Here is a 13970-nt window from a genome sequence, read left to right on the forward strand (position 1 = left end):
CTTCTTTTGCGTCCTTCCACTATGTAGAAATTCCAACAAACCGTCTGGATCTCCTCTTTTACAAATCCTAAAGGGCAGCCATCTTGCCTCCTTCTGTTCTTCTATGAAACAGACTATCCTCCACATCAATATTCATGCAAACCAGTCTGACGTCTGCTCTCATCATCAGGAGAAGCCGGGTGTCGCTGTTTGCCGGCCGGAGAATCGCAGTCTATGCGACTCGGGTTTAAGGCAGTCGTGGAACGCAGAGTTGGCAAAAATGTGCATGCAGGTCATGGGGAAGATCCTTGCTTTGCCGGCAAACTCAAATAGTCACCAAATCACTTTCCTGCTGAGTCTTTCCCACACAAAGGGACAGGTTTTCTTTCCCCCCTTGTGCTCCCTCCTCTCTTTTTCTTCTTCCCTCAGCCGCACACAATAGTGAACACTATGATGGCTGCCCTCAAGCAATGGAGTGGATTCAGGACAGGACTCCACACCCCACGATTTGTTAAATATTGCACTGGTCTCAACTGTCTAACTGTGGCAGCGTAGATGTCTCCTCCCCTCTTCTCTCTCGGGGAGGAAACCTAGCGGCTTTTTTTTCCCTCCTTTTTCACTCTAAGTGCATTGACTTCCTTCCATTTTCTGTCTCGTATCAGCCACCAGTTACGCAATTTTTTTTCCTTTCACAGTGTAATAGTGCCAATGTTTTGAGAGCATTGCAGTAACAATCAGATACCAGGCCAGTTTGGAGTGTGACCAGTTTACCAATAGACTCATTTCCACCGGCTGTGTCTTATTTTGGTATGCCTCGGCTGGCTGGCTGGCTCATTTTTAGAGTGTGGCGTAAGACAACTCTCTGGCCCTCATGTTGGCTGCATTTTTTGCTCAGTGCGCCTGCCAAGACCCTCCTCCTGTTGACACTGGCCACGTGGACTTGCAAGAGATAGACAGCCGAGAGGAAACCCCGCCGTGTATATTTCCAAAAACTTAAAATCCCCGTATTATGTTACTAAATATGCTACAGTCGAGCAAGGACTACAACCTAAGATTGTCTGAACAATGGTTGCAGCTTCTGTTGATGTTTAACATACAGTAAATAAACACACAACAGAACATAAAAAAAATAAAATACCAACACTCTAGTTGTTTGCAATTACTGAATTGCCACTACTAACAGGTGGGTTAGAAAATAATTGGCCTTTGGATGCAGCTTGAGCTCAGATGCAGACCCCTCCTCTTCTCTACCAGCCACTGCCTTGCTTGCAGTGACATTTGTTGACTCAATAGTTTCGGGCTCAGAGCAGAAAAGGAGATTTGTTTTTACACAGAATGGGGGAGGGGAAGCTGCCAGAAGAGAGAGGAGGAGTCACTTTAACTTGTAGCACACATTCTTTCTGGACAAAATAGACCCTTTTTTAAGTCAAATAATTCATTTGGAATTTGAAACAGTTTCTATCTGGTACATGTTTTACTTGCTGTAGTTGTTTTGATGTAGTCTTAATCATTGTAGCTATACATACACTATTCTGCTGAAAGGAATACTGGTAGTAAATACCGTATGAGGAACATAGTCTTTTTTTTATGAGGAACTGCATTGTTATAACTGAACATTAGTTCTAAGCCTTGACACAAACAGGAACAAGTGTTAAGGTTAAGGTCAAGGTCAAGGGTTCTTTATTGGTGCTCAACGGTAAGATTATAATACATGGCATTTGCATAGTACCTTGTTGGGCCCTAAAAGATAAAACAAATAGTTTAATTTATTATTTATTCAGTCAGTGATCAACAAAATAAACACAATTTTTTTTTTATCCATGAATTCATAAATTGACAATTTTACAGACCGACAGGGTTTAGGCTGAAGTCAAATACTTATTTCGCCTAACCCTATTAACAAACTCAAATACAAGATGTCGTAAAACCAGCAGACATTGCGCTCTGATCTTGAGCTTCAGAGCTTCAAATATAAAAACTAATTAAATTAAGGTATAGTATCTAGACGCACACGCCTTGTAAGCTTTGATATATTAATCAAAGTCTTGAGATATTCGTTTAAGAGTTGAACATCTCTTAGGGGTGTCTTGAATCATCCAGTGTGGTTATATTAGCAAGTTGTTTCTGATGTCTGTCTCATTTGGGTTGAACACATTCTGCCATGGTTGCAGAAGAATCTAGAGACTTGCAGGTTTGCACTTGAACACTCCCCCATACACGTTATGATGACTTGACATGCTGACGGAGACAGCGAATGACATCAAAATGTTGATTCCCCAGGTAAGCCGTTAATATTTCAGTGAATGAAAGAGAAGCCACCAATTCGTCAGAGCAGAAGAGTTAACTGACCAGTGACACCTCATCTATGATTCATGCTGCAGGACTCTCAGGAGTTGTTTGGACTGGTCCTGCCTCCCTCTCTACCTGCCTGAGGCCAATCCTGTACTCTGGAAAGTAGTAGGTTAAGTCACTGACTAAATGACCAATTCAGAGTTTGGTTGATCTAGTATTCAAAGAACTGTATATCCAACTCCCTTAAAAAGTACTATCACAACTTACCTTGCATGTCATTTTAAAAATGGCTGCAGTAACTTAGCCGTCTGTATTGTTGTCTCACCAGGCACTTCCCACCCCACTCAGAGCTACTGTACCTCGTAAATCGGAGATTATCTTGTCATTCCTCTCACCCTGTCACATTTCAAAGGGATAGAGGCGTGTGCCGTCACCTCAAATGTAAACACAGAGCGGTGGCCTCACACTGACCCTGGGTCATCAAAATGTGAGGCACACTTGTCACTTGACTGACTTCACACTTTCAAACCAGCAGGAGAACATTGATGTTGGATAAACTACTGCCATGATTGGGAAAACCCAAGTCTGTGATCATGGTTTTAGAAAGACGGTTGTAATTTGTAGTTGGAATTTCGAAATAGTCTACCAAGGCTTAATTTCCATGTATTGTATTACTTGGGCACTTTTTATTGTTACAACCACTTTTCATTTAGTTTAGTTATACTATTAGCATCCACAATTGCCTATGAAGGCACTGTAAGTGCTGTGGTACACGTTCATCCACTGTAGCTATCTCAGTTAAAGGTCCTTATTCCAGATACATGTAGGATCATATCAAGAAAGTCACTCCACATAAAAAAAATCCCCAAAATCCTGCAAATTAAAAACAAGACTCCAGTATACACCATATGCTATTAATGTACACACAGTCTGTTTCCCTTTATCACAGCCAACAACCTGAGTTGAAAATAGAAATTCCTGAAACCGGGTTTTTGACAATGACATTACTTTGGCGTTTTCTTTGTCCTAAAATGTTAGTCTTCATATTTGGCATTAAATCATTTGCGCCTCAACAACTTGGAGGTGATAAAAGCAGTGCTTTACAATCTTGGCGTTGACAGAGAGCGAGTAACATGTAACACTTAATTGTTAGTACTAGGCTGATGAAGCTGGTAAAAGCAGCACTTCTCATAATCACTTCTGTAATCACACATCTCACCTGGGGCAATCCCAACACACATACAGTCTTTATTCAGGGCAATAACATTGTGTCCTCTGCCTGGCCTAATACACAACAATCTGACCCCCCCAACAAGATGTTACCCACTTCTGCCCCTCCTACTGCAGTTAACCTAAAAGACAAGAGAGAGTCGTTAGTGTCTTCCTCACATAGCCTAACTGTTTAAGTCACTACAGGGGATCTTGAGTAGGGTGCTTTAGCTGGGAAATGACTGAAAGCGAGTGAGAGTAAAGTTTTTAAGAGCTCTAATTATAAAATGCTAAATTGCACAACACATTCTGTAGTCCTATTTTTTGTGGATTTTCTAACATTGTAAAACTGTGGCTCTTCGTGGCTGTGCGTGTCATCAAACGATTGACAAGAGTTGCTCTTGGGCACAGCAGGGATAGAGAAGGCCGATCACGGCCTGCCACCGTTCCCGTGGTGACCAACCGCTTCTTAGAGGTTTAAGAGCTGGTTCCCGCATTCAGGCTGCAGGTGCTACTACCCCTTATAATGCCCTCCGGCCCAAGCCTCCATAGGGACGACCTTAATAAAGAGCGGGAAACCCTTTTTTGGAAGCTTGTAAGCTTTTCACCCAGTTCTCCAGTCCTTTGTCCCAAAGAAAATTGCATGGCCCCTGTTGTTTCTTGGGCTTTTTTCCATTTTAAGAAAACGTGAGAAACCTGATTCTTGATTATAAACTTCCAACTCGATTTGTCGTGTAATGCTGATCAATTTCCTATTTGTACATACTTCAAAACAAAATTTCCTATTGAGATTGTATTATACAATATTTGGCCATATTTTCTGTCCTATGCAGCATTTTACAACCAGTCACGTAAGATCATTAAGCCCTTGAAGAGTTGAGGTTCCATAAATCTTACGCACGTTGTTACATATAGAATTATGAATGTACTTTTATTATTACTATTTAGCAAGTTTTTCTTGAACACACAAATCAATTCCATGTTGAAGTTTCCTCAAGAAAACTGTTCATATCAAATTTTAACTAGAGTAAGAGAAGTAGATTATAAGGCTTTTACACTTTATCTTAAAGTTCCTACAGACATTGACAAAGTGGTCACTGCAAATTTGATCGTGTTTAGATGGCTCCACTTGACTAGAGCAAAAGGTTCAATAGCAGGCACTTTTCTCTGAGATTTCCAGTTCATTTTATCATCTGTTATAACAACCAAGAATGTCGTTTTCTTCTACTCTATCAATATCTACTCTATTTGTATATGTATTTGACTTTCTTTTCTGTTACCAAATAGCATTTATTTTATTTTTTCTGAGATTAAAGGATAGTCTGTTTTTGTCAAACCAACTCTTTAATTTATGAATTTATTCTGTTATTTGTATTAGCTTCTACGTGTTCTCTCCTGAACAAAATGCTGTCGTGCCATCCGCAAATACTAACTATTAGTCCTTTGTAACTTTACAAATGTTGTTTATATAAAAATTGAACAATTTTGGTCCAAGTATTGATCCCTCGGGTACGAAGCAAGATATTTCTAGCTCTGTTGACCTATTTTCAACTATCTTCAAATATTGTGTCCTGTTGGTTAAGTAGCTTCTTTCCCAGTTCAGGACCAATCGTCCAATGCCATAGCACTCTAATTTGTTGATTAAGAGATTATAACTAATTGTGTCAAATGCTTTTATTAGATCCAGCTGCACACCGTTTGACATCTATTGCATTGGTAATTTCTTCTGTTATCTGTTTACAACATCAATAGAAAAGGATGTAAAAGTTGTGGCTAGATTTATATTACCACTAAATGTTTCCTATGTACTAAACTATAAATGAGGTGTTTTAAAACGTTTGACCGGTAGTGTACATCTGTACATAGGATTTTTTTAATATGTACTTATTATTCTTCAACAATACAATTTGGCCATCACAGGCTTTAGAAAAAATTGACAAATGAAATTGAAGACCCCTGTACAAGGCTCTGGTGTAGTTTAAGAGCAGATGATGACCTCTGCTGGTGAGTTAGGACTCCTTCCATGAGTCCCTGCTTCTAGGACAGAATGTTTTCTATTCGTTTCAGCTTTTGCTTAACTCTTTAGGTAACAATCCAATTTCATGTTTCGACATGCTCTAATCTAAGTCTCATTGAAATTCCCTATCCCAGGGGTCGGCAACCCAAAACGTTGAAAGAGCCATATTGGACCAAAAAATGAAAAGTCTTATATAAGTGTTATAATGAAGGCAACACATGATGTAAATGTCTATATTAGACTACTATCAAAATGACTTTACAAGTTTTATATAAGTGTTATAATGAATACAACACATGACGTAGGTGTCTATATTAGCTATAATAGCCTACTATCAAAATGACTTTAAAAGTCTTACATAGGTGTTAATGAAGACAAAACATGATGTAAGTGTCTATATTAGCTATAATAGCCTATTAAAATAAATATGTGTCGCAGGCTGAAGCAAATCTTTGTTGACAGAAATGTTGAAATGTAATATTATTCTACACATTTTTACATTATTAGAAACCATTAGTAAATCAGACGCTACTCAGAAGGTGAGATAACTCCTGGAAATTACTGGCTTTTAATGGCCAAATGTACAGATGTGTGTGTCCAAGTTATAGGAAACGGCTGGCTGTCGTCTTTTAATATATTTATTACAATCTTTGGCAAGCTAGGTAATGTTTGCTGTGGTCTGGAACAACATGGCACACAAACAACTATCAGAAAAGCAGCCAATATTACATACAGATAATGTGTCATGAGACACGCAAAACTAAATTATATACAAAGAAGATAAAAGTAAAGGAAATTAAATTAGCTCAAATATACTTACTAGTGAGGCATAATGATGCAATATGTACATACAGCTAGGCTAAATAGCATGTTAGCTTTGATTACCTTGCAGTCATGCACTGACCAAATATGCCTGATTAGCATTCCACTGAGTCAATAACATCAACAAAGCGCACTTTTGTGCATTCACACACAGCATAAAAGGTTTGGTGGACAAAATGAGACAAAGGAGTAGTGGAAGATTTTACATGTAAACAAACTGTTGCGTCACAGTCCACACTATGGTGGGTTCAAGAACCGCCGAAATTAGTAGGACAAAACGATGTTCACCAAATACTGTCATCAGTGAAGCATACACACAAACATATTAAGCAGTGGGCTTTCTAACAATTGGGAAGGTTTGTGTCGGGTTTGTCCTCAAACAAAAAACATACTAAAACAAAAAATTATCTTTCCCCCCATCTTTTTCCATTTTCAATCCTTTTTTAAAAATGCTACAGGGAGCCACTCGGGTGGCGTTAAAGAGCCGCATGCGGCTCTCGAGCTGACCCCCGCCCTATCCGGTCATTTTGACCAATAAGTTAATGATAGGTCAGATGCAGTCCTAGCAATAGGGATGGATGTACAAACCCCGTTTCCATATGAGTTGGGAAATTGTGTTAGATGTAAATATAAATGGAATACAATGATTTGCAAATTTTTTTCAACCCATATTCAATTGAATGCACGACAAAGACAATATATTTGATGTTCAAACATATAAACTTTATTTTTTTGCAAATAATAATTAACTTAGAATTTCATGGCTGCAACACGTGCCAAAGTAGTTGGGAAAGGGCATGTTCACCACTGTGTTACATGGCCTTTCCTTTTAACAACACTCAGTAAACGTTTGGGAACTGAGGAGACACATTTTTGAAGCTTCTCAGGTGGAATTCTTTCCCATTCTTGCTTGGGGTGGGCAATTATTTTTTACCGGGGGCCGCATAAGCAACCCGAGCACTGCTGGAGGGCCACACGACAATATTTCAATTAAATTTTGCTCAATATTATTTTTTATATACCGTAAGATAAATAATAATGATGATAATAATAATAATAATTAATAGTAATACTAATAATTTAATTTAACCTAACTTAACTTTATACAAAAGCAGATTGCTTTTGATGGTTTTATTTTTATCACCGTTTTACACAACACTTCCTGATGTATTATACAATGCAAGAATGTCCATTTCTGCACAGGGTTAGTTTCTGTCACTTTATCCTGCATTATCCAACATTTTTCCCCATCAGATTTGGACAACCATCTGTTGTTAAAAATCGTTTTTAATCATATTTATTTATATTGTTTTTTATATGTAATTATTTTTCTTTTTATTCAGTCATTGGTGGAGCTAAGGATAATATTTGAATATTGTTTTTAATATTGTTGTGCAGCACTTTGGAAACATTTTGTTGTTTAAATGTGCTATATAAATAAAGTGGATTGGATTGGATTGTCACACCTGCCAGCTTGTCCCATTTCAGTCCTAGCATGTCCAAACACGCATTTACCTATGTGAACAAGTCATTACCTGTGGTTGTCTCTTTAATTGACTGCATGGCTGCCAGCTCCTCCGTGATTTGAAGAAGATGAGCAGCCTGGCGGTGTCACGTACATCGCAGCTCTCATCCAATTAAAGCCAGCGAAAAACAGTCCAAGTCTCCGGGCATACAGCGCAACGGAGTCCAATAAGCACTCCTTATTAAACTCTCCGTCAGAAAACGCCTTACTTTTTCTGGCGCTTTTGTGAGAAATGACGAAACTTGTCCTGACAGCTGCATCTCTGGGGGTGTGAAGTTTGGCAAAAAGTCCTTGTTGGGTACTACTACTACTACTACTTACTACTAAAAGTCCTACTTGGCAGTCCATGTCTTGTTGAAAACACGCCATTCGTCATCAACTTTTCTCTTTTCAGCGTCTCATCACTTGTCGCTGTGCACCTTCACTCACAGGTTACACCCGGACATACGCCCATAAATAACACTTTTCAAAATAAAAGCAGCACAGTTGTATTGCGCGCAGGACATAGATGTTTTTTAAACTTTATTTTGTAGTTTGTGATTGCGCTGTTCAATTCCCCTCACAATCGCACACGCGCATACGTCAACACGGAAGTAATACAAATAACGCTTTTCAAAACAAAAGCAGCACCGTTGTATTGCACACTCGACATAGAGACTTTTTAAAATGTATTTTGTAATTTATGATTGGCCTCACGCGGGCCGGACAGGGATGCACAAAGGGCCGGATGCAGGTCTGATGTACAGCTTAAGTTGTTCAACAGTCCGGGGGTCCCCGTTGTGGTATTTTAGGCTTCATAATGCGCCACACATTTTCAATGGGAGACAGGTCTGGACTACAGGCAGGCCAGTCTAGTACCCGCACTCTTTTACTATGAAGCCACGTTGATGTAACATGTGGCTTGGCATTGTCTTGCTGAAATAAGCAGGGGCGTCCATGGTAACGTTGCTTGGATGGCAACATATGTTGCTCCAAAACCTGTATGTACCTTTCAGCATTAATGGCGCCTTCACAGATGTGTAATTTACCCATGTCTTGGGCACTAATACACCCCCATACCATCACAGATGCTGGCTTTTACACTTTGCGCCTATATCCGAATGGTTCTTTTCCTTTTTGGTCCGGAGGACACGACGTCCACAGTTTCCAAAAACAATTTGAAATGTGGACTCGTCAGACCACAGAACACTTTTCCACTTTGTATCAGTCCATCTTAGATGAGCTCAGGCCCAGCGAAGCCCACTGCGTTTCTGGGTGTTGTCAGCCCTTTGAGACACTTGTGATTTAGGGCTATATAAATAAATATTGATTGATTGATTGATTGATAAACGGTTTCCGCCTTGCATAGGAGAGTTTTAACTTGCACTTACATATGTAGCGACCAACTGTAGTTACTGACAGTGGGTTTCTGAAGTGTTCCTGAGCCCATGTGGTGATATCCTTTACACACTGATGTCGCTTGTTGATGCAGTACAGCCTTAGGGATCAAAGGTCACGGGCTTCGTTGCTTACGTGCAGTGATTTCTCCAGATTCTCTGAACCCTTTGATGATATTACGGACCGTAGATGGTGAAATCCCTAAATTCCTTGCAATAGCTGGTTGAGAAAGGTTTTTCTTAAACTGTTCAACAATTTGCTCACACATTTGTTGACAAAGTGGTGACCCTCGCCCCATCCTTGTTTGTGAATGACTGAGCATTTCATGAAATCTACTTTTATACCCAATCATGGCACCCACCTGTTCCCAATTAGCCTGTTCCCCTGTGGGATGTTCCAAATAAGTGTTTGATGAGCATTGCTCAACTTTATCAGTATTTATTGCCACCTTTCCCAACTTCTTTGGCACGTGTTGCTGGCATCAAATTCTAAAGTTAATGAGTTTTTGCAAAAAAAAAAAAGTTTATCAGTTTGAACATCAAATATGTTGTCTTTGTACCATATTCAACTGAATATGGGTTGAAAATTATTTGCAAATTATTGTATTCCGTTTATATTTACATCCAACACAATTTCCCAACTCATATGGAAACGGGGTTTGTATATTAAGTACTGGTATTTTTTTGTTACTGGTTCCTAATTGGGTCGGTCTAAGAAGACCGTTAAAATTCTGGACTATTGATATGGCTATCTGTACTTTTTTGTATCTGTTATTTTGACACGCGCGCACTGTCACATTAATTCAGGTGCTGCTGTAAAGCATAAAAAAAGACAAGGCGGAACAGCCAATCTGAGTCGACCTTTTACCACCACACTTCCGGTTACAAGTTACACGGAAGTACACAGAATCATGGAATTACACGTCACTGGAATGGCGGACGGAATCAGTGTTCGCTAAAACAGAATCTAAATGCGGAAAGTTGCAAAAATTGTCGTAGAGTGATGCTGTCATTGTGAGGTAAAGGGGAAATCATGTTTACACTCACCTCCAGGTGCCAGCACTTTAGCAGCCCTGCATTCTTCTCAAGTCATCTCTCATCAAACTACAAAACTACCTCTGAGATACAGTTCCTAAATGACTTCCACGTGTGTGAAGTGAAATATATTTATATAGCGCTTTTCTCTGGTGACTCAAAGCACTTTACACAGTGAAACCCATTATCTAAGTTACATTTAAACCAGTGTGTGTGCCACTGGGAGCAGGTGGGTAAAGTATCTTGCCCAAGGACACAATGGCAGTGACTAGGATGGCGGTAGCAGGGATCGAACCTGGAAACCTCAAGTTGCTGCAGGCATGGCCGCTCGACCAATCGAGCCACGTGCTAGGTGATATGTTGTTTGTTTTTTGCAAATTTGATGACTACTTGTCGTCCAAAAGCTGTGAAAAGTGCTGTTCTGCTACTGCCAATGCTCAGAAGTTGTGGCCTCGACCACCGATCTCCGTTGGCAAGTTCTTGATATCTTCTAACCCCGGATTTCCACTGGATACGAAATGGCTGGTGGAAAAAAAACTGCCAAAGAACAGCTAAGCCATCCACAGCCCTGCGATCTGCACCGCTGTTGTCTTGTGGCTCCGTCGTGCAGCGAAATAGCGCAGACTTTTACGAGATATTGCGAATCCGCTCGTATTACGTGATAAGGGAAGTTGTAAGAAAGCGAACCGCAAACAGTTTATCCTGTTCTTCCATTGGGGCAGAAGCAAATGAACTCGGTCCTGCCAATAATTAAATAAACCCCCCTTACCAGTTGGTCTGCCGTTACGCCCATAAAACCCAATAAATAACCATCCAAAAACCGCCACCAAAACTCCATTTACATTTCGCGACTTGAATATTAACCAAATAGTGATATTACTATAAGCGCTAACGCAGACCAACTATTTATACAGTAGCAGCACCGTGATCACTACCTTGTGTGGCTATGTTGACGTCATCGGCTGGTGAGCTACTTTCTCATGTTAGAACTCCTGGAAGTTTATTCTAGATCAGAAATAATGCCTCTCACCTCGATAGTAGAAGGATGAGGAAGTAATCTGACAAGGCGGCACACTTTAACAGCCAATTTAGACCAGGAAATGGCGAGAAAGACACAAAAGACGCTTGGTTTTTGTATCCTCCTTTTCTTTGCGAGGTCATTCTTCATCTAAATGGTAATATATGGATATACTCTAGCGGTCAGCATCCTAATTACAGCAGACATTGTATAGTAAATGATGTTCCATTATGCTTGTTGGCTCTTATGAAGTCTGCTGTGAGTAGTAATGTGTGATGTTGTCAAAGAAAAAAATGAATGTTGTGATTAGAGATGCCGATAAATGCTTTAAAATGTAATATCGGAAATTATCTGTATCGGTTTCAAAATTATCGGTATCTGTTTCGACAAGTGAAATTTATGACTTTTTAAAACGCCGCTGTGTACACGGACGTAGGGAGAAGTACAGAGCGCCAATAAACCTTAAAGGCACTGCCTTTGCGTGCCGGCCCAGTCACATAATATCTACGGCTTTTCACCCACACAAGTGAATGCCATGTATACTTGGTCAACAGTCATACAGGTCACACTGATGGTGACAATATAAACAACTTTAACACTGTTACAAATATGCGCCACACTGTGAACCCACACCAAACAAGAATGACAAACACATTCCGGGAGAACATCTGCACTGTAACACAACAGAACAAATGCCCAGAACCCCTTGCAGCACTAACTCTTCTGGGACGCTACAATATACACCCCCGCTACCCCCCACCCCCCGCCCCCACCTCAACCCCGCCCACCTTAACCTCCTCATGCTCTCTCAGGGAGAGCATGTCCCAAATTCCAAGCTGCTGTTTTGAGGCATGTTAAAAAAAAATAATGCACTTTGTGACTTCAATAATAAATATGGCAGTGCCATGTTGGCTTTTTTTCCATAACTTGAGTTGATTTATTTTGGAAAACCTTGTTACATTGTTTAATGCATCCAGCGGGGCATCACAACAAAATTAGGCATAATAATGTGTTAGTTCCACGACTGTATATATCGGTATCGGTTGATATCGGAATCGGTAATTAAGAGTTGGACAATATCGGAATATCGGATATCTCTAGTTGTGATGCGTTTTTGAAATTATTGTGCCGCTTTATGTTAAAATTGATTTTTTTAAGGGCTCTATAGGCAGAATAGATCAACTCATATAGGCTTGTTTAATTGCATTTATTTACTATTTAGAATGCATTAAAAAAAACATAGGGATTGTGAATGATAGGTAATATTAAAAAAAAAAAAAAGGTGCAGTTTCCCTTTAATACATGAGGCCCCAGATGTTTTGGGCAGCTCTTACGGGGTTCACTGTAACACACATTTTTGCATACAACTCGAAGCATAACAAATAGCTGAGAGACAGCACTTTGTCTCAAAACACTCTTATGGTAGGGCACCTTTAATTTGATGTAAGTCACAGTGGAGTCGTTAGTATTGTTGACATCTTAAAACTAATTTGTATACTCTAGCCTTTAAATAGAACCCCCCTTTTAAACCAGGTGATCTGCCGTCTTTCCTTCGTGGAGAGGGAGGGCCCAGATTAGGTGACCACAGATGACGCGCTAACTGTTCAAAGTCGGGACCCGGGGTGGACCACTCATCTGTGCATCAGTTGGGGACGTCTCTGCGCTGCTGACCTGTCTCCACTCTAGATGATCTCCTGCCGGCCCCACTATGGACTGGACTCTCACACTATTAACTAGATCCACTCGACGTCCATTGCGCCGGTCGCCCAGGGGGCAAGGTTTCTCATTGTAGCCCATTGGGTTGAGTTTTTCCTTGCCCTAATGTGGGATCTGAGACGAGGATGTTGTTGTGGCTTGTGCAGCCCTTTGAGACACTCGTGATTTAGGGCTATATAAATAAACTTTGATTGATTGATTGTTTTAACCCTCAAACTTTTTCCTCACACACTTGGAACACGTTTGTTATCCATTATGGACTATACCGTGGACTGTGACCAAGACGCACCTCTACTGTTCGTTGTTTGGAAAGAGTCGATGTGCTGTCTAGAAGCAACTGCCCACTCTTTTGTTTGTTGTTCTGCACGGGCAGCTCGAGCCTTCTTTTCAGATCCTACGGATGTGAAATGATCTCTTTATCTGCTTGAGATTTGGGTTGCACCCAACGCACATAGCTGTCCATCACCAGACGAGCATCTCTTCATCTGAACTGCTGAGCCATAAAAAATTTAAACACAGATAAAGCGGAAATAAAAGATTTGGTCAAAGCCATAATTTCAAAATGAAAGACACTTGGCATTCAGCACAGAATCTCTTCGAGTGTGTGGCCATGGGGTAATTAAGGTGATGTTTTGCAGCTTGGTGGCAGCTGTGGCGTGACACGTAAGCTCCCTTCCGCAGCCCATCAATGATTGGCGCCAGTCCTTGGCTTTGACCTTGCTGTCGCTCTGCCCACGCAGCCGATGAGCAGGAGATGTCTGATGATCAATCTCCGCGGCATTTGCACTTGCGGAAAAACGCAGGATAGTGGTCAGACATGATTTACAAGCACGGATGCACTGTTCCACTTGTAAACAGGAAAACAAACATGCACACGTTATCCTATTGCGTGCTCGGATAGATATTTGTATTTAATTAGTAGCACGGGCTGCAGATCATTAGAAAGTATTGATGAGTCAAGAGATGAAAAGATTTTAAAAG

At 40.4% G+C, this 13970-nt stretch overlaps 1 protein-coding gene across 1 annotated transcript in view; it reads right to left on the minus strand.

Annotated features, from left to right (window-relative positions):
- The window catches only part of tet2 (tet methylcytosine dioxygenase 2), a 37040-nt gene extending 36565 nt beyond the window's left edge, over positions 1-475 (minus strand). Inside the window, exon 1 of the mRNA XM_062026823.1 lies at positions 1-475. The gene's annotated coding sequence lies outside the window, so the exon portion shown is untranslated.
- Between the last annotated feature and the right edge of the window lie 13495 nt (positions 476-13970).

This window comes from Entelurus aequoreus, linkage group LG18, assembly GCF_033978785.1.
Source record: "Entelurus aequoreus isolate RoL-2023_Sb linkage group LG18, RoL_Eaeq_v1.1, whole genome shotgun sequence".
In the NCBI taxonomy this organism is placed as follows: Eukaryota; Metazoa; Chordata; class Actinopteri; order Syngnathiformes; family Syngnathidae; genus Entelurus; species Entelurus aequoreus.